Source organism: Aythya ferina, assembly GCF_964211825.1.
Source record: "Aythya ferina genome assembly, chromosome: 5".
Taxonomy (NCBI): Eukaryota; Metazoa; Chordata; class Aves; order Anseriformes; family Anatidae; genus Aythya; species Aythya ferina.
This window is the reverse complement of record NC_140301.1, coordinates 20,897,731-20,920,619: the sequence shown is the minus strand read 5'-3', so window position 1 is coordinate 20,920,619 and position 22,889 is coordinate 20,897,731. Positions and strand designations below refer to the sequence as shown.

Genomic DNA, 22,889 nt, shown 5'->3' with positions numbered 1-22,889 from the left:
AAATGTCTGCTTTCATTGCATTTTTAATGCAAAATGTGAGGATTTATCAGTTTTCTTGTGCTACCTCCTTGTACAGTTCAATAAGTGTCTTAACTGGTACAAAGCTATGCTCACAATCTTTGTCCCTGTGAATATTTAATAATTCAACAGGCAGGACTAACAAGGATTTACATCCCAAAATCCAGTGCTAGCCAGACAGTTAAAGATGAAGGCTAAAGTCTCCTTAGACAGAGTAATTTAAGCTGTCTTCCATATTTTGGCAGTGCTCTTATCACAAAGATCTTCCAAATAGGATGATATTTTCTTTCAAAAGAAGACTTGTCACCATAATAGTCATTGAGTCTTTAGGAGGAAAAAATTGTTTCCCAACATATCATAAAGCACCTTCAAATTAGCAGTGTAATGTATAAAACTATCTATCCCATGTTTTCAGAAGATTTTATTTGAAAAGTATTTTTCAGGTTACGTGTCCAGGCTGCTAGCAGAAAACAACTTTTTTTTTTTTTTTTTCTTTTTCATGTAGGATAAACAGTCTGTGGTGGAAAAGTAAAAAAAAAATGTTTCTTTTTCTAGTAAAACATGTTTTGTTGTGCTTTTTTGTTTGTTTGTTCATATAATTGATTACTTGTTTTGACAATGTTAAGAGAACAGAATCTATCTTTCTGGGATATTCATGAAACACTGTGTACACTATCACAGTGTTCCAAAAAGCCACTGCAAATGGAATGATCTTGCAACTTAATGAAACAAGCAGGAGTTAATCATCTGATTAAGTTGGTGGCCTGCCTAAATATAAAAGCTTCTTATGGAATTTGTACATAAATTCTGTATTCCTAGTACCAGAAGAATAATATTTACTTCACTGCATTTAGACCTCTTTAACAGAAAGGGAAATAAAGCACAAAAATTGGCATTGGGGAATGAAAACATGAGCAGTTGTGCTGAATCTGTATGAGGTGAGCACTGACAGAACAGCTATAAACAACGTTCAGTAATAAGAAGAGAGTTTTACGCTAATGTTTCTTGGCCTGCTTTTGCGCAAGGCTATGTAAATGATCTTAATGGCAGATTTAGTCTCTGCTCTTGTAAATCACTCTGGATGTAAATAAGAATCTGTCTGTCTGGACGTCTTCACTGGATTGGGACCATTAAGTGTTGTATTTTTGCTGGAAAGATTATGAGACACTTCAAACTGTAAAACTGAATACATTTGGATACCAATCAGGCAGTTCTAGCACCAGCAAAACTCTCACTGACTTGAAGGGAGTTTTGTCTGTGTAGAGAACAGGATTAGCCCCTCACACAGTTATTTCCTCAGAGAAAATAGTAGTGGAATGAGACACGGTGCATTTCTTCTGAATTTAACATTACTTGCTCAAAATAGCTTTCTCCTATCTGATATTTCCACATCTATATAAATTTTGCTTTGTGTTACCACATACGTCCGAAGCCTGTTGACATAAGAAACTTCATTCTGCATTTAAACCCACATCATACAGGGCAGAAGTTGGATTGTGATCTATCTTGACACTATTTCCCAGATTTTTTATTATGCAATTAACTTATCATTAATGAGAATAGCCCACAGCAGAACAGCTCTGGCACAGCTGTCTCTTATTACTGCGTGTGGACAATATTCTAAGTTCACTTGGTGGGAAGCTTCATAGATCCTGTAGAACTGAGACAGCTATGAATGTGATGCATTGCCACTTCCTGCTTGACATGTTGCAAAAGGCAACAAAGCAAATGTCAAAAACTAGTATATTCCTTGGCAGTCTCAAAAAACAGAGCCATTTTCTAGACTGAGAACATGAAAGCCATGGTAGAAAATATCTGATGATACCAGTTAACTACTGCATTTGAGAGTCTGGTGACTAAATTAATACCATAGGAAAGAAGAGTTTTGAACTCTAGCAATTGCTTTTATTTCACAAACATATGAGGAATTTAGGGTTAATATCATGGCTTTTATTCAAGTTTAGAAAGGAGAAAGCAACTGCTGCAGAAGTCTCCAATCCGAATGACAGTTTTGCTCTGAAAAGTCATTTCAGTTAAGCAGTAAACTGGACATACAGTAATGTATAAAATTGCTCAATTGCTACATTCTATGTAGATCAAGAGGGGATTTCAGCCTGCAAATTACCTTCCAGAAGTACTATAGCATGAGAACAGAGAATTCAATTCATACTTTATTTCGAGAAGAGTAGATAGTAGGAAAGCTGTAGAAATTAGGAAGCAAAAAGCATTGTTTTGAATGTTTAGAAAGTTCACTGGCTTTCCTACACCTCAGCATGCACCAAACTCCAATGCTGAAGTGTTTATTCTTGCATACGTACTGAACTCCCATACTAATTTTACTCTATCAGAGATGGTTCCTAGAGCAAAACTGTGTGAAACTAAATGAAAATAGTGCTTTATGTGTAGAGGATAAAGAACAACTTTGCTGTAATTCCCTCCCTCTTTAAGAGGTTTTTACCCTGCCAGAAGTACATATAACAAATCCCAGCTTGTTTCCTTTCCAACCTTCCTGAAAATCTTAGTTGGAGGCCCTCTCCTTTCACAGGAGAAAAGTTATTACTTTGTTCTTGGAGGGAAAGACCAGAATAGAATATCTAAACATTGTAACATCCCACCACAACATATACAATCAACAGCTATCACTACCACATAAGCTTTGCACAGTTTCATGTTCATGTCTGTTTGCTCTGTAATACCAGTAGTTCAACAGTGCATTTTTTTTCTCCAAGTGGAAACATGGAAAAATAATTACATCATGCAAATATTGTTCTTCTGGTGCTAGGCTCTTTATATTTCTGTTGGAATTTCAAGAGAAGCAGTGTAAACACCAGCCACAATTATTGGAAGTATTTCCCTGGATTAACGTTACTTAAAATAGTCAGTTTTCAAATGTTTTAAACAAGCAGCTGAAGTGAGACTAACTTGTATAAGCTGCCTATCTTTTCATAGCATACAAAATGCTATTTATTGAAGAGGTTTGTGAGAAAAATAAAATGCAGTTAAAAAGGCTGACACTGACTGATTTAAAATATATGTTTATTTATTCCTTTATGGTTGTAGCATGAATATTGCACTCTTGATAGCAAAGGACTAATAGAATCAGTGCAACATATTCTTTCCTGCAATAAATTTGAATCATGACAATTAGGTCCAAAAATATGCCTGGACCAGTGCTCTGTGTAGACAGTGCTCTATGTAGACTATGTAGGCTTAGGTCAGCCTCTCTGGTTCTTCCCATCTTCCTGAAATGTGAGGAGTCTCTTGGCCTACATGGGGTCACAGGCAGATTCTGAAAAATCAGAAAAACTGAGTTTGTTCTTTGCATGTTTTTCTCATAGTTCAAAGAGAAATCTTTGTGTCCTCTGTATGTAACAGATTTTTTCACATAAATCATATGGAAAAACAAGGAAAGAGACATGAGGAAAAGAGTGGAGAAGATGAGGTGCAAAGGTTACAACTAGTCAGAAATTATGTACACATTAGGACTTTACATGTTACACATATCTTGGTGTTCATTTCCTTTGAGTCTCAGAATTACTCCCTGAACTGAAATCCACAAGAGTTTCATTACAGTAATCAGTACTGCTTCCTCATGAAAACATCAGCAAAAAAAAAATCATACAATACTCTTCATAGGTAATTTAGAAATTAAGACATACCATCCATGTCCTAAACAGGTTTCTAATTAATTAAAGTGGTGGACTGGTTGACATTTCATCATACTATAGAGTAGAATCTAAATGGAATCTCAATTAAAAAGTCTTTACACCAAATCCATCAGCATCCACAGTCTAAATAAAGGGAGGAATATACGACAAAGACAAAAAGGAGGGATGCAAGAGCATGCTAACACAGGAAATGTAAAATCCGAGGTTGTAACAAAGAGACTAAATGGTTTTCTATGATCATTGCCCTATGACAGACTCTTATTTACATCAAAAATAACTTCAACAATCAAAAGAAAGGACACCAAATCTGCATTTAATAGTGCTTATATTGCATTGAGAAATATTCCAGAGATGTGGTTTCATGTTTGCATCACTTAACAAAGCATTGGTTGTCTTTCTAGAGATGGATGTGAGATTAGTGCCACAGGTTTATGTGCTCTTGCTTACATACTTCCTGGTCAGAAATTAGCTGCTGTATCTCTCTCATTTGCAGAGAATTTTTTTACACAAGTTCCTCTACATCATTTATAGTCTCACTTTGTTGCAGATATTCATGTTTAGGACAATTTATACCTATGTGGACATTTTCATTTGTATCCAAAGTATGCTTTCCAAACGTAGCTTGCAATGATTTCCCCTTACTAGGCTCTGGTCTGTGTTGCAAGGTGGTGTGAGTGAGCGTTTGCAATCTGGGTTCCTCTGAGGTAAAACATTTTTTTTTAATTGTGCTCCAACAGTGGTGAGCTCTAATGTACAGGAGCTCAAATATACAGCTCTAATGCACAAGACCAAACTAGATCTAGATTGAAAAAATTATTTTTTCTACCCTGCAGTTAGATAAACATTAAAAAATATGTAGTATGGCCTCTCAGCACCTGCTGTTTTCCTCTACAGGTCTGACTTAAGCCCTGTTTACATTATGAAGTGGTCTAGCCAAGAGAAGCAGATTTGCAGAGGAAAACCACTCAAAACAGAGCAAAGAAACTTCAGATTTATGTTATATTTGGTGGTTGATTTGACTCTTACTAAAATAATGCTAGTCTCCCCACTGATTTGAGAGCTGATTCTCCACAGTAAATGAGCTGTAATTAAAAATAACTAATACTCTCATCTGCCTCCCCAAGAATATGCCTGTTGCCTGTTTGAAAGCTTGCTCTTTTCAATTTGGTAATTATCCCCACTGTATTCCATTATTATTGTTATTATTTTTTCCTCAGAGGAGCAGTGCCAAAAATTAGGAGGCTGTATATTAGTCCCGGATGGCAAGGTATTCACAGACTTCTTAGACTGCTTTGTAATTTTAAAAGGAAAGTTGCCTTCACCTGCCTTCCAGGCACGAGAGACTTGTGAGGTGAGTTAGAGCTCTGCCCAGAGAGATGAGCGCTCAAGACTAGAGACTTGATATTTCATACACTACTATGTGAACGTAAAAAATTAGCAAGTATTTTTGTCCCGAGCAACAGTGTCTGTTAATGGCATGAGAGCCGGACAAAAATACTATCAGAAAATTGGTTACTTTTTCTGACAGGCTGAAAGTTAAATCACTTGTCAATAGTGCTCTACTCACATCGGTTGAAACCACTATCTACAACAGGTTGTTGACTAATGTTTACTTCCTAGATATATATATATATATATTTATTTTAATACATCAAGTATATTTTGTGCATCCTGCATTTCAAAAACAACAATAACAAAACAAATCAACAACTAAAACAAACAAACAAACAAAAACAAAACAAAACAACAACAACAAAAAAAGACAACTAAATTAACCACACCAGGAGGATCAGTCATTTATTTAGAGCAGGGTGCAACAAGTTAATTGCTCTGACCCAGGTGCAGCACCATGCACTTGGCCTTGTTGAACTTCATGGGGGATTCCAGAGCTTAAGTTCAGTCACTCCTAAGGCTTCTCATGTAAAAGTGGTGTTTTTATGTTGGATTTTAATGTTACAGAGAAGTCTGGTAGAAACAGACAGGCTCTACATTTTCCTTTATTTATTTTTAAGACCCGCAAGCTCATGCGCTGTCAATTTAGGGTGAAAGTTTTTCATTAATGTTTCTTGACCTTATTTCAATTATTCCTTCAGACAATGTAGCAGAGGTCTTTATTTATTTATTTATTTATTTATTAATACAAACAAAAATGTCTACTCATCAAGCACAGGTAGGTTTCCTATTGGTACTAGTAGAAGTTCTGTGTGTCGAATAAGTTGAAGTTATTTTATCTGGAAAAGAAAAAGATAACTGGAAGTAGCTCTTTCTAAATATAAAGCTAACATGGTACAAAAGGCACTTGACCATCACTAAAGTAAAATTTTATGAAGGGAAGCAATAAAAAGATCTAAAATTACATGCTTAATTCAGAGAAAGTGCTCTATGAGAATTTTAGCTGAGGAAGGAATGTAGGATCTGATGGATAAGACACAAAACACTTAAAGCTATCTTCACTGGTAGAGGAGGATCCTGTGATGCCTAAAGGACTGTGTGAAGCCTAAACTGTTGCCAAAATATTCTAGTTCAACTTCTACTAAAGAAAAGACTAACATGAGATTCAGATGAATGAACTAATTGCTGTGGAAATTGAAAATGGGTAGAAAATCAAAGAGAAAAACAAAACAAACTCTGTCAAGGTGAGAAGGGAGTCAGCATATCAGCTGAGTGACTTAATGGTAAAAGTGGATTAACAAAAGAAATTTGTCCTTCTAATACCAGTGGTACACTCAGTATTCAGTCTGTCTAGCAGGCAAAGTATACACTGTGTGTGAGCAGTTGTGGCCACCTCAATACTGTTGAGTTTGGGAGTATTCTCAAGCCTTCCAGGTATAGTATTCATACTGCTATTTACTTTAGAAAGCAAGGCTGAACTAAGAACTTGGTAATAAAAGATAAGGGAAATTAAAATGATCCCTCAAAATGGTGTAAAGTACAGTACCAAAGTAATAATATATATATATATGTATGTATAAATACATATAATTTCTTCAAAACAAGTAGAAGAATGGAAAATATAAAGATTACAAAAAATAAGCCAGACAGATCCACTATTGGCACAAACTGAAGAAGGGAGTATTTGAAAAAAATGAGCACTTGCAACTTGCATGTTCAAGGTGACTGACACTGTAATAGTTCCAAAGGAGTTAAACTGTGAACTTGTGGTACCACTGGCATATTTATTTATTTTAATTCCTAGTAAAGTAAGGCATACATGACTGCAAGAACTGAATAAAAGAAAAGAGGATTTCAACTTTTAGAAATGTTCTGACCTTTGACAATCACTACTGCGTATCTCAGGGAGAGGAGGAACAGGACCGATAAACATGCAGATGACAAAGTCCTACAAAATAAACATTGTGAATTTAAATCTAACACAACTTTCTGAAACATTCTGAATATGTTTTTATTTACTTATTTATTTTTGACAGAATAACAGATGCCCTAATTTAATAAGCTGAGAAAGTCCATAAGAATCCATTGAAATATCTTGATGAATGTAAATGAAGTTTATAGGGCTGGCTGTACTACATTTGGATGCTGGTTAGACACTAGGTTATTTATATTTGCTTCCAGATTTTACAAATTCAGATTAGTTTAATTTGGAAGACAGTTATGACTAGGTATGGCCACCTGAAAGACTGTCTGCAAAGGGCATTGATAACACCACTGTGAAAATGAAAGAGAATCCTAGATTACCACAGAAATTATGACATTTTTAAACTTCATTAATGATCTCAGAAAGGTAGTAAACAGAGCTACTAATTTTCATAAATTATGTTGAACTGGGGGGAGCAACCATTACTTGTGAAGAACAGAAAAGTAACGTCAGAGGAAATCTAAAAAAATTAGATTTGTGAATAGAAAGTAATCAGAACAGATTAAATTAAAAAAAAAAAAAAGAAAAAGAAAACAAAACAAAAACAAAAAAACCAACAACACACACAAAAAGAACAAAACAAAACAATCAAACAAAAAAACACAAGGTAACACAATTAGTACATTCATCCTAAATGCCCTGAGCTAAAAAAGGATACCTAAAACTGTTCTTTGAATAAGACAGTAAGCTAGGGTGAGAGAGAGCTAGATAGGAAGATGCTATTTGATAGAGTTTAAAAAAAAAAAAAAAAAAAGGAGCTCTGCAAATTTAGCCTCTTTATGCATGTCTATCACATCAGGAAGCCAGGAGGTAACATCCTTATAAAATAACTGATTCAAAGCCCACTGAAGCAAATGGAAGGACTCCAACCCCTGTCAATAGGCTTGGATCAGGCCCTAGGCATGTCTGTGTGAAGTCACTTGGAACATTGCATTCCCTTTTTAGGCACAACCATTACCACAAAGACACTGAGAAACTGAAGGAGGGCCAGAAAACTCTACCACCACAGGCACAGGGACTGGAAAGACTGAATTCAGGGTGGATTGATTTAAATCAGCACACAGGAAGCTTGAACTTGTACAAATAAATATCGTCTTGTTGTGCATTTGTACTTTATTTTCCTTAAAGAAAAGATTATTCTTTCCAATAAGTGTGCAGTACAACATGTTGATAAATAAATTTTTAAGATATCTCAAATTTCAAGTTGTTTTATTTAACCACAATTTTTATTTAACTGCAGTTCTTTTATTTAACAACAATTAACTGCATTTATGTAAATATGTTTTTAATTTAAAAGTCATTTTACTGAAGATAAAAAGTATGAAAACTGATTCTTTCTGGCTACTGTGTCCAAGATTTTATAAACAGTTAAATTCATTCTTTTCCCCTACTTGTTATTCATAGATTAGAAGAGAAGTTTTTCTGCTTTTTAAAAGTTGCAATCAGTTTTTCAGCTTTGAAGAGTGTTGCTAATGACCTGGACCTGTTAGAGAAACTGAAATTAAGAAAATATTATCCCTTGATCTATGGGCAGAGCTGTTCTGAGAAGCTGGATCAGCTTTCTACAAACTCTGGCTTTATGTACATGTCTACTGACTTTCAGCAAGATCATAAGGCTTTTTCTCACACATATAAAAAGATTTTTTTAGAAATGTTTTGGGTTTGGTCTGTTTTGTAAACTTGTTTGGGAGTGTAAAGCTATGGCAAAGAGGGCTAATATAACTAAAAAAAAAAAAAAAAAAAAAAAAAAAAAAAAAAAGATGAGGCTGGTATGAGAAAAGAGGAATTGTTAATTCTGGACAGGTTTTTACTGATATTATTTCCCTGCCTATTTCTCCCCCCTCAAAAAAAAAACAACAACAAGAAGGTGTTGGAAAATTTGAAAAGGCTGAGAAAAGCACAGAAATGCCTTGAGTTAAAGTTGAATACTTACAAAACTGTTTCCTATTCTTCATATATATATTTAACTTGTCAAAGTGCTCAGATTTGAGTATCTATATAGAAGTCTGTAGCTAATCATAAGGATCCATCAAATCAAATAGACAAGATGTAAAATGAGCAAGTGACTAAAAATTACAACTAGAAAACTTCAACTGGAAATGTATTTATTTTTAATTCTCATAGCAAGACACTTAGGTCAGGGAGTGATATATTTTTGTTAAAACAGAGATGAAATCCATGGCCTTTTTCTTAATATCAATAGAATGGGGTAAATACTGGCTTTCATCTCATTTGGTTCTGTGATGAATATCTTAACATGTCATTCATCACACTTACATTTAGGTGCCTAAGACTTTGGGATGTCCATCCTGAGGGTGATGAATTGATTTCTGGAGATATCTATTTCTCTGTATTAACTACAGAGGTAATCCAGATGATTAATTTAGCCTGGGACATCTTAAATTTGCACAGAACTTCTCTTGTTTGTGGGACAAATCCCACAAAAGTAGTTTGATTATGCTTCCGTAGTTTGTAGTTTTGATCCATATTTCCAGGCTATCTTCCATGCAAGTACTGGAAAGTCTTTGATTCTGAATATCTAGCTTTCAGTATCTTCTAAAATGAGGTGTGTTGAGCCTAGACTTAACATGGGACATCTTTCTAAAATATATTTTCTAGCTCAATTAATAGTTATGTTCTCTGTTATGCAGAAATTATCCCAGTTATCCAAAACAGCTCCTTCTGATCTTAGAACTTTATTATGAAAACCACTGAATGAAATAATATTTTACATTTAATTCCTAGATTTAGATTAAAGAAAAATAAAAATAGGGAATAGTCTACAATGCAGACAGTGCTGTCATTTGTTTAATTTTTTTTAAATAGCTCTCAGTACTTACTATAAAGAATGAGCCTGGAAGCTAAATCCATGGCTTCCCTTACCTTTGTGCTACAAAAACAGGATATAATCTAAAGTAAATTCTGCCAAAACCCTATCAAGCCACTTGAGTATATTGGCAGAAGAACTCCATACTCCAGAGCCTTTATACTTTGCTCTGTGATGAGGAAGAAGACCAAAGAACCCATGTAATGATAGATCACCTCTTGCAGCTATTGTTGCTCCACCACCTGTTCTCAAGCAGTTGTGCCAGAAGTCCTTGTAAAATGAGCCTCTGCAGCATATAAAATATACATGCATCCCAGGAAAGCTTTCTTCAGCATAGTCTACATATTCAGGAGCAAATTACAAACTGTAACAATGTTGCTGGTATTTTATTTGACAATAAAGACAAACAGAATTCTGACTCAGAGCATTTTTTTTTTCCAGAAATCATCCAGACTCCTTAAGCGTGAGATGTGAAATGTACCTTGTATCTACATAATTAGCTTTTCATGACAGTGTGAAATTTACTCAAGAGCTGAGGACCTGAGACAAGCTCTGTGAACCAGATGACCTCCAAAAGAGAGATTAAAAGCTTTGATCCCACCAAACCATGGCCACCACCCTATTGTATTCAGTAGTATTGGATGAAATTTGAAGTACTGCACAGAATATCCTGCAGCCTTTTATTGCTGGCAGAAATGTCATGAAAAGTGTCAGAGAATAAAAGAGATGGTCTTGTGATTAGAAGTTTACCTTGTTCTGGTTGAAAACAGTACATTTAAGTGTCAGTAGCTATCTAAACAGTATTTCATCTCAGTTTTGGACTTTAAAGTTATCTGTTTTCATCTTGGCCTCCAGTATATCTTGTCTGAAGGGCATGTAGCCAGGCTGTAGTCTTGTCCAAAACTACTCAACATTTGGATCTTTGTGTTTCAGAGTATTAACCAGATTAGAGGTCGTAATCTGTAAAAGCTCCCCTGCCACTGCCCTGCTTGACTCCATTCCAGATGAAATCTTCTCAAACAAATCCTGGATCACAATGATACTCCTTTTTGTGCCTACAGCCAAAAATAAGGGAGCAGAAAGGAAGGGCGTGAGGGAGGAAAATTGTATATATATAAAGAGATGTTTCCTTCAAGGGTAAAGTCCTAAAATAATGAAGTTCTTCATTTGTCATCTCTGGAATTTTAAAGTATCCATTCTTGTAAGAGAGACCATTTACAATAGTTATGATAAAGTAATTCATCTAGCGAGCTCTCTTCCATTTGAAACTTCTTAATCTCTTATGCCCTTTTCTGTGGATTCACAATGTGAATGCACCTAGGCATGCATCTGTTAGTTATGGCAATTTAGAGCAATTACTTAATTAACTATGACATATGGTTTTGTTTTACATTGAATGTATTAGACTTATTTTCTTTTAAGAAGAGAAAAGGAAGGCTAGATGCATACAATACACATGAACAGAATTAATTCAATTTGTTGCATCACATTACACTATTTACTGTATACTATTCAAGACAGCTAGGGATCTAACCACCTGTTGCTAAATCCTTCAAGAAATTAATTCTTATTTAACTGCTTCCATTTATAACAAAGACAATATTGAGTGTACAAGGCAGGGAAGACTACACTTGCAGTTAGTGATGTAATTCAAGTAAAATGTATTTATAGACTTTTTTGTAGTATAACTCCACATACTGTTTAACTACACAGACTCAACCCTGCACAGAGGTGAAATATGACATCACAGTTCCATTATAAAATGAAAAGAACTACAGTGGAGAGAAAGAGACAATAAACAGTTTTTCCAGGATTATTCAGGAATTTTGTGGAACAAAGATGATAAAATCTCTTCATCTTAAGCTCCAGCCTACTGGATCTAAGAATTGGTCGTTCATTTTACTTATTCAAAGAATTAGAAGTAAAAATAAAGCAATTAGCTGCTATATCTGGACTTATTTATGTAAAAATAAGTCTTTAATACTAATTTAACTGAAATATTCATAGCTGTGTAAACAATACAGGTGTTGGTCTCACTCTAAGAAATTATGTATAACTTCCTCTGATTTTTCTTCAGTGGCTTTTAAGTGCTGAAGTCACTTTGGAAACAAGACTCAAGTACCTGAGTCATCCAGTAACCTTGAAAAATACAGACAAAAGAGGGCTGATCTGAAACTACAGAAACTTTCCATTACTCATTAAAGGAAAAATAATGGCTGTGTTTAGATGCCATGTTCACATGAACAGTCCAGAATTTGTGATCTAATCCAGTAATGTTTCTACTATGACTGAATTTGTTCTTGATATCTTCCCTTCTTTTATCTGTTTAAATGTGACACCAGGAGGAAACCACAGATAATTCCAATAGTATACAAAGTATTTTATAGAAATATGCTTGCCTTTTTTTTTTTTTTTTTTTCTCCTATTGTTACTGCCACACTGTTTTTCAAGGATAGATTTTGATCCATAGGAGACATTTTGCAGGGTGATGTAGGGCTGTTTTCAGTCTGGAATTTAACTCTAGGTTTTCAGATTTCCCAGATACTTCATGAATTCTCTTTCTGACTTCCTGACAGTGATTTCTGGAAGTTCATTATGGAAATGATAGGTTCTAGCTACAGACTAGAATATATTTATGCTGAAGTATAGCTGTCCTACATCTAGAATGGGGATTTTTATCACCTCCCAGGAAACAAGTCCAAAAGTTAGAAATACTAAGTTTGGTAGGGCAGCAGAACTTTAAGAAAGACATTGACGGCTGGGAGTGTGTAACTGAAAAAGTATTTTATTCTGTCCCAGAATGGCAAATCTTACTCTTTAATACCAAATGGTTTAGTAGTAGCAGTAGTAGTGCCAGTAATAGTATTAGTAGTACACCAGGAGACTGTAGAGGAGAAAAATGAATATTGGTGCTTCATAAACTAAAATTAGTTTCTACATTATCTTGTTGACTGCTTTTCAAACTTCGTATGCTAAGAAAAGTCTTGTATGTGAGATGCCAATACTTAGACTGCTAATGGTCTGGTATTTTTTCTATTGCCTTGCAATAAACACAGCAGAAGTATCACCCTTTAGCATAAGTGTCTCCCCAAAAAAGTAATTGTAGTATATATAAAGGAGGGTATCTAAAATGCCATTAGTATTCTAATGTGAGTTTACTCTGAATGTGTTTAGACAAAAGAAAAAAGAAAAAAGAAAGTACAAGGTAGTTGTCTGGGGTGGAAATCAGAATGACAGTACCCATTGTTTCTAATAAATAATTACTTGAGGAAACTAAAAAGAATATATATATATATATATATAAAATAATCATATTAATTAAAAACAAACAACAACAAAAACACACACACACAAAAAACATGATTAGCTAACCTGAAAGACAGAGAGTGGCAAAGAAGATCCCAGTTTTGTGGGTTGGCAGGGGCCATGGTGGGCCACCCACAAGGGTTCAGCTCCTTACACTGTTAAACACTGCCTGGTTTCACCTGACATGATCTATAAGGCTGCTGTGTAGTCACACTTCAAGTGCCTTTCATGTGCACTTCAAATTCTTTTTCTTTAGAGATATTCTTTACTAACAGGATTTCCCACTTTGAAAAGGAGGACTCTTTCAGAAGATGACAGAGCCTCTCAAAAACACAGCAAAAATGAAAAAATGAAGGTAAAAACAAAACAATAGTTTGACACAGCTTTAAAAGGTGATGTTAAGTAGAAACAATTTTATTTTTACCTTTATCGAACAGTTTCATTACCTGACTTGATTTTTCACTTTAATATTGTTGAAATGCATTTTTTTCATGTATATATACTTACATAACAAATTATGTGACAGAATAAATATGTTTTGAAAGTGTCCTTGCATCATTATCATTTGCATTTTGAACTGCCCATGTGGGTTGTACACAAATCATATGGCTTGTTGCCAAGGCATTCAGCTACAACACAAAATGTTTTCAAGTTCAAAGCTTGTATGATTGTTCACCTCATTCTTATGTTTTACCCTCATTTCTTTTGTATCACTAGAAGATGTTTCCCTTGCATCAATAAAATCCTTAATAACTTGTTCACTTTTAAAATGTGCAAGCCATAAACGAAAGAAAAAAAAAAAAAGGAAAAAAGAGACTGATACATAAAGATAAAAGACGCCAGCTTTGTGCAGCTGTTATATTCAGCTATTTTTAAACAGTCAGTGTATAAGGATCCAGAAAGTTCAATTAAGCCATCCGTAGCATTGTTATTGCTCTGTTAGCAACTTTGCCTCCCACTCCAGAGCCCATCTGCAGACCCTGCTGCCAGAAGGGGTCCACAGGGCCCTGGGGCTTCAATGAGAAGTCTCCAGTTGCAAGACCACAGCCTTTGTGCTGGCAGACTAAGCATATATTTTTTAAAATATGGGTCAAGTTACCTGAGTATGCTCTACTTGCATATAGTATCAGTGGTCATCTTTCTTTTGTATGTTTCCTGGTATTAAATTATTCCCTTTCTTAGCAAAGCTTTTTAAAAATAAATAAATATATAAATAAAACATGATAGAGCTGCTTTTCCCTTCTCAACAGTCAGAATTTCTGTCTTGAGTGGTAATTGGGGAGGGGGATTACAAATCTAGCTTTGAATTCCTTGATTGCATTTTCCTGCTTGTTGCAAAGCTTTTTTTTTTCCTTTTCTTTATATATGCACAGTAACAACAAAGATTGGGAATAAATTCCACTTGGAAAATACTTTTTAGAAAGTGTCTGTAAATAAGGCTTATGATTGAGTGAAATATAAGACCAGAAGACAAATATCTCTACGGGATCTAGAAATTCTCTGGGTTTTCTGATCCTTCTAATTTATTCAGCAGTATGCCCAGGACTTCACTGTGTGTCATAACCTATGGCATCTATGATGATTTACAAAGATTAAGGATTACATCTGTGTACTCTCTGTTCTCTTGTGTTGCACACCTTTTCCCTTTTTTATCCTTCTGCTCATTATTTCCAAGAAGTACCTACCTCACAGGCATTTGTACTCACAACAGATTGCTGGACCCATATGGTCTGAGAGATTGCATTAGGATACCTTATTCCTACTGAGTATATTGCATCTCACTTGAAATGGTGACATAGTGCAAATACAAATCAATAAGCCATGGTACACAACAGTTTGTGTGACCCTCTAAGAAAAGATTCCTGTGGTGACTTCAGGCATGCAGTCAATGAACAGGTGCTGCCACTGGACAAAGGAAGTTATGACTAGACTTCAGTACTCAACCCCTTCCAGATTCTTTGCTGAGTTCTTAAAACATAAACAATACTATTAATTTAGAATAAATTATTTGTATCACAGAATGTGAGGGTTTTTTTTTTTCTTAGTAAAAAAATTAATAATAGATTTAATATAAGGAAATAGACATAAGAAATAATTTTCCATTGGGTGAAAGTCTACATTTCAGAACTGTCTTCAACCATTGTGTTTGTACTGCATTTGAAAATTTGCTTGCATTTAGCTCAATGTAAACGTCATATGTATTTAGGAAAAGAGATTCTTCTAGAGTTACTCCAAACATAAGGAAATGGTACAGATTATGTGTTGTAATAATGTTGCCTTTTTACTTTTAAGTGAAGTGGAATTCTTTGGAAAATGTTCTGTGAGGCACATGTTCAAATATTTCCATTTATGTATATTTTTAATGAATGTGTCAAGTTATGCATGGGCTCAAGTTATCATGCTGAATCAGACCCTATGAATATGTTGGAAACAGAAGGCTCCCTGAAATTTTGGAACTGACAATTTAAATTACACAGGAGAAGGAAAGGAAAAAAAGGTGAAAACAACTAAAACAGAGACTCTCCAGTAAGAGTTAGAAAAAGAAAGTTGATTGAAAGTTGAAAAGGAAGAGTGTATCTGAAAAGTGTAAGGTCTCTGAAAAAGAAGGCATTTGACAGAAGAAAAATAAAAGAAGTTGGTGGCAAAAGAAATGCAGGAGTTAATGGGCCAAAGCTATGCATATCATGGGAGAGGCTTAAAAGAGCCTTCTTTCCTTCTTTCCTCCCTTCTTCCTCATCCAGATTTTTATGTATATATATCTGAAAAAAGATCTTGGTTCATGTAAGCAAAATAGACCTATGGCACTGATTTCAGCTGAAGCTTCTAGGCTCCGCTTGCCTGCCAAGGAAGAAGAAGGCACGGGTTCTACAGCCCAAACGTAGGTGGCTGGGGTGGTTTTCCCACCGAAGGATACCTTCCTGGGCTCTAGTTGCCACTCCAGGAGAGCACTGGTCTCCTTCAAGTCCTGCCAGCTCCATGTGTGTGGCTCAAGTACCCTGGGACAACTCAGGGGCTTACAAGGCTGTGACAAGGCAACTGAATTGCACTCTAAATTCACTCCTCATGTATTTATCTGGAATATTGGAGCAATTGACATCCATACAGTTTCAATGAATGGTCAAAAGCTTTATGTAACAAATAATCATGTATTTGTGCTCAAAAGTCACCAGCAGGAAAATGTACAGCTAAAATGTTAATTTTTTTACCATGGCTACGTAGTAAAATTTTGCAGATCTACATACACTGGTCTATTCAGTATAATTTAATGCCTCTTCTGTGAATATTATACATTCTCCTTATGTCTGGTATCCCTGATTTCAACTTAAAGGAATTAAAGTATTTCAGAAGCAAAGAGTGTCTCTCACTACTAACCATAAGAAGATATTCAGAGATGAGGACAATCACAGAAATTTTCAAGCTACCAGATTGTTTGGGTCAGTGTCAAATGTTAAACCAGGTTGTACAGACAGAAAGTTGTAAACCACACACTGGTGTGTTATTAAATTTCTGGAAAGTAATGAACTGGCACTGGAAGTGAAAAGGAAAAAAAAGCAGTAATGTGGAATGGCCCCTTATTCAGGAAACTTTGAAAATGTGCAGCCATAATAGCTGTGGTGAAGTTCCTTTAAATGAGACCTTGGTATGCCGTGGAATAAAGTCAAAATAGGAGATTGTGGCATTCCAAGTCATACTGAATAAATGCATACATTGGGCCAAACTGTGGTCTTATTCACAAGGGAACATTTTTTTTCCCTTTTCAATAAAAAAAAAAAAAAAGCAAAAAAAAAAAAAAAAAGCCGAGAACACTTTAAGATACAGGGCACAAATGTGTAATTATTCTTGGCTAACATGGTAGCTGTTGATCATTTAATGAAACCATAATTATCATATAATGGCAGGGTATTTATATGACAGATTACTACATTATTACAGGGTAAGTGCATGATTATTTCTGTCCTCAAAATCAGAATAAAAAACACATGGAAGTGGAAAAATAAGTTGAAAAAAAGAGGGGGGAAAAATCTGAATTTCCCAATGCTACTCTGATATTGTTACTCCATCCCCTTCTCAATCATATAGTGATGGCAATGGCCGCTGGTGTTCATGATGAAGCCAAATCTCTGCAGGGAATCCATGCCACAGTAAAGCAGATCATAAGGCTCTTTGCCAAATGGCTACAGCTTTAGGCTTCATTGTACTTATAGTTAAACTGATTCAATAGCAATTTGGTCACTGGTCTCTTGTCCTCAAAAGACACTGTACTCCTGTTTGGTTATAAGAAATAGTACATATGATAGAGGTAAAAATCTGCAGAGAGGGTGAGAACTCCCATCTATGTCTTTAATAGAGAATAGTGATAGCTAATAAAGATTTCAGAGCAAGTTTTAATTGGGTGGAGATGTTGAATTCAACAGGACTACCTATGGGCTGAGTAGTGTTTAGTATTGTTTAATTTCAGCTAACACTGCTGTGTTAAAGATTGATCTCAAATGTGAGAAAATGCTTAAATGATTCCTTGTATGGGCAAAAATACAGGGACGAGTCATGAATTTATAAAGTTACACAGAGAGTTTCATATACCAAATGAAATCCATCTCAAGCTTTACAAAGAGAAGGACACCTTTCTGTGTAGAAAGCAAGATCACATTGTAAATCCAGCTGATTCTGATTACCCACGTCCTATAAAGAAGTTAAAAGTTCTATGCAATCATCTGCTCCACCTGAAATTTGCCTCTATATCTTCACAATGCCATTTCAGCTGTGTGGGAAAGTAATGTTAGTAGTCCCTGTTTCTAAAAAGTAATTGTGGAGCTAGTCTTGTAAGCTACAAGTTTTTGTAAGTATATGAGTTTATCTCTGAATATGAGCTTCTGAATTTGGTGGTTTTTTTTGGCCTTGGCTTTCCTAGACTTTCATCCAAGAAGCAGTATTATTGCAGCTGTTGTCATTCTTTAGTGATTTATCTCTATTTTTCTTTTTGAATTTCTTCACAGTGGTGAGGAAACTAACTCAGGTGAAAGCCACAAACCCTGAGTCTTGTTTGTTCAGGGTTCATCCTATATGTCTGTATACATTTGTAAGAGAAATATAGGTTGGAAGAGAAACGAATTTGAGGCACTAAAGAATCAGTCTGTGTACACTCACTTAGAAGGCAGCTGTAATTGCACTACCTTTGTAAATAGCTCCCTTAATAAACTGATTATTACTCTGAATGGTCAATGATTGCTCATAATTCACTGCTGCTAGGTTATTTCTCTCTACAGAGGGGGAAAAAAAATAAAAGCTCTGGTCCTTGGGAGAGCTGTGCACCCATGATTCTGGTGGGAATTGTTATGTTGGAGTTTGACACAGCTCTCCATGTAGTCAAATAGAGCCCCAGTATGCTCCCACAGGCAGAGGTCTCATTCACAAAGGGCAGAAGTCGTTGCTCCATTTCATTGACATTCTTCATTCCACGTGGTGTCTTCTGTGAACTCTCATACATCCACCCCACCCCCCATCTTTACTATAGATGAAAATTAATGAATGGAAGTTTTATGTGCCATTAAATGTGAAGAGAACCCTCTGCTTTGGTGTCTTTTTTTTTTTTTTTTTTTTTTTTCTTTCCTTGCGAGCTTCTTTTTTTGGTACAACATATCTGCCTCAATGCATTTTGTTCTAATGTATTTTCTAAATATCATTAAAGTACTTCCCATGGACAATGTAAAGGTTAAAATCCATGCTATGAAGCTGTAAATTAAGGATATTGAAGTATTAATGTTTTCTGGTTCCTTCATATGTTCTTTCATAAAGCTTATTCTTGTGAAGGTAAATGTGGCTAGACTCTGAGTTATTTTAATGTTTTGTAAATATTGTGTACTCAAAATCTTCTCTTTACAACATTCTTATTCTTGTGAAAATAAACAAAAACTAAGGCATTCAGCACCACAGTAAGAGTAATCGTATTCTTTAAGGCATAGAGTTGTTTGGACTACTAGTATTTCCATTAGGGAAGTAATTTCTGTGTCTTTTTTGTTTTAAACATGTTTTGATTATTCATCAGGTTATCAGGAAACCTTTTCTCTCTCACTTCACCATTTTCCCTCATGTGCTCATTTAAAAAAAAAAAAAAGATAAAATAAACAACCTTTAAGTAATTATATGCTGTGCTACAGTATGAATCCTTCATAACCATTATAATGTTATATTATAAGTCCTTAGTCAAGGACTCTATCTTTCTGCCATAGTAAAAATTTCACTGATTTCAGCCAAACAGGGTAGGACTTGAAGGAAGTCTCATGAGGAGAGGCTTTGAAATCAAGTTCAAAATAGTTTTTGATTACTTCTTAGAAATGTATTTTGGTTTATTTTCCTAGTGACCCACAGTTATTGTTATCTTTATTTTTCCTCTTTCATCCATTTCTTAGCAAGTCATATATTCATAATTTTATTTTCAGATTCTCCTGGTAATTATGATTTAGAGACTCAGGAAACTTTCTCCCAAGCTCAAATAAGTCAACTGCCAGAGCTTCAAATTCTGGCAATCCAACTTCTCCAAGGTCTTGTAAAAATTCTGGGCTGTTATCTCCATATGCCTGATAGATTTTTATTTATTTATTTATTTATTGATCATAATTAAAACAGTCTGTCCTTTCTCTCTGACTTTGGGAGAATGGCAATGAGGCACAAGAGCTCTGGAAAAGGTAGAAGAAGAGAGACTAAAGTTATCAGCCCTGAAGCACTGAATCATCTATATTTCATCTACAGAAACATAGATGCAAAGCACTACCACCTGCTTCTTAATTCAGTTGTCTTCAGAGCAAGTCCACCAAGGCAGAATGTAACATCACAGTTAACATCAGGGGACAGCGGTAGTCTGGGGTTTGGATGGAACCATAAAAAGATGAAAAAGTCATTCAATTTGTAGGGAACATTATTATCTTTATGACAATTCTTACTATCTTGTGTAATATATTAGACCTTCACAGTAACATGTTTTCAGTAATATCTAGGTTAAAACACACACACACATATGTATGTACATACATATACACACACAGTCTTTATAAATTCTATTTTTGTATATATTCTTTAAATACAAGAATATACGAAAAGTGGAATGATGAATGCAAAAGTCACAAAAATGACACTGAAAACTGTGTTGTTTTAGGGAGAAATACTTAGCCTTCAAAATAGCATTTTGAAAACTAATTCACTATGATGTTTTATTCTGTAGTATTTGTGACTCTGCTTTTATTTCTTAAGCCCTGATAGTCATTCTACAAATTTAATTGATTTCCTGTCACTTTTGAACAATCTTTAAATAGCAAGATAGACTTTCCTTACATTCAAGGCTGTGTGGGTTACTTCCCAGCTCCTTGAGCCTCAGTCTTCTTCCTTTTAAAACAAGAATGAGTTTTGGCAAAAAAATGATCAGATGTTAGAAGAGGAGATGCTGGAAGATCTAAACTTAATGACAGCCTTAATAGGCTAATGGAATTCCTGAGGATCTTCTTCACTGGTAATCTGATGCTTAGGGAGCAAAAATGAATGTTTGATATGTTCCTTGGAAGTTCAGTTCCTCCCTGATGAGTCAAGTAGCTTTTTAAAACTAAACAAATGTGCCTCAGCTCCATCATTATAAGACTCAATATTATCACCAGGTTTTGCTCCTGAATAATGGGGAGAAGTTGAATGCCATGTGAGAATGACAGCATCCATATGAGGCATCGATATGCTGGCTGCCTCCTGAAACTTGACCTTGGCACTCATGGGAGTTCGGAAAACCCAGTAACTCTAAAGATTTGGATTTTGGGTAGTATTGCTTCTTATTTTCAAAAAGAGTTGGGTATTTAAAACTCTTTGATCTGGATCTAAGCTCTGCACAATGTCATATTTTTAAGTAGAATAAAGTTTGCTTTGGGAGACTGGATTTCTATCGAAGCGTGCAGTGCTGCACCAATAAAGCAGAACATACCTACAATGAAACAAATACTCTAAAAAGAACAAATGTGTTTCTGGTATCATTCTTTTGAAATCAACATAGGAGATGAAATTAGAAGCAACATTGTTAGGGCAAATGTTCTATTTTTAATAAAAATTTTGCATAATATAGTAATCTTAAAAAGATTCTCTTATCAAATTTGTTTTGATTTCATGAAAACATACAACTATTATAATAAGTAGGCTTATCAGTTCAATTTTCTATTTTTTTTTTTTTAATGTAGTTTTCTTTATTTTCTTTTTAGTTTCCTGCTTTATCATTCAGAAGGTTTGCACTGTATTCCTATACATATTTGGTTTGGTGCCCAGAAGTGTATTATTTTAACAGGGTTAGTTCATTAAAAGTTATTACTTTACAGGGGTTCTATCATGCATACATAACTATATGAATGCCCTTCTACAATGAACATTGTGGTACAGCTAACATTAAAAATCTTGCTCTTTCAGGTTCATCACCATTTCAAGTCAAATTGACTAATCCAGCACCTACCTTCAATTTAAAAAACAAAACCAAAAAATGTTAAACTGACAAAACATAGTTCTCATTCTTTCTTCAATAATAATAGAAGAATCTTCTAGCCCTTCGGAAATGAAACTATCGGGACTGTGAATTGTCCTTCCTCTGTGCATAGCTATTAATATGCAGAATTGTCTCAGTCAAAGCCAGTAACCTATTTTTAAGAGACCTGCGTAAGGAATGACTGCAATGCTCTATCAATATCCATTTTGATTACAATATTTTTGGTAACTCTATGTTGCTCTATCAAAAGTAGCTTTTTTAATTATTATTATTTAAAGAATATCTCCAGCTATGCAATATATTGTTGTTTTAAGATTTTGATAAAGTTTTGAATGACCAGTTTTCTATTGATGAGAACCTAGGTGAATTTGCAAGATAAATTAGTGTTTTTTTTTTTTTTTTTTTTTTTTTAAAGTCATTTCCTTGAAATTGTTTCTATTAAGCTGCATCACAAGTCTATATATGGGTAAAAATAGAAAATCTGTACAACCTTTACTGAGAGTTGGCATTAAAAGACTGAGTATCAGTGTAAATGTTATAACAGGGCATTGTGCTAATGTAGTTAGCCAAGAACCAACATTTTCAAGCTAACTGGAAGAATGTGTTATATGCTAGTGTGATTTATGCTTATTTTATATATGATTTGTGCTATTATGCTTAAAGGAGATGGGGCATATAAATGTTTTACTTCTTTTTCATCATTGCCCACCTAGAGTTTTGGAGGATAAGCTTGATACTATTTAAATTAATCTGCGTCATCTGACTAGGATTTTTAAGTCCTTTGTTGGCTGGGTTTCACATGTTTTCTTTATCTTTTCTTACCCTTTACATCAACTAACTTGGGTTATATTCTTTATCCTGGTGCTGATGGGATGTTACCTGTAATTTCACTACAGTGGTTCCATGATTACAGAATTCTTTGAGATGCAAAGACAGTTATGGGTGTAAAGAACTATGCATTCAATGAAACTTGGAATTGAGGAATTGCTGCAGTTATGCTTTAAAACTTATTAATGGGAAACAGTCCCAGAACACAGAAAGTATTTTAGATATGTTGGAAGAAAAAAAACAAACAAACAAACAAAAATGCACATCAATTATACAACCTGTAATCAGTATGAACAGTTTATATACTCAATGTATCTAATTCATGTTTGTGTGAAGTATTTGTCCATTGGCATTGTTTTCTAC

The 22,889-nt window shown here is 34.8% G+C and overlaps 1 long non-coding RNA gene across 1 annotated transcript; it reads left to right on the top strand.

Annotated features, from left to right (window-relative positions):
- Window positions 1-17,916: 17,916 nt before the first annotated feature.
- LOC311437646 lies at window positions 17,917-21,179 on the top strand. The gene is made up of 2 exons (XR_014693604.1): window positions 17,917-18,036; window positions 19,847-21,179. It is a non-coding gene; the product is annotated as an uncharacterized lncRNA (long non-coding RNA).
- The last annotated feature ends 1,710 nt before the right edge of the window (window positions 21,180-22,889 follow it).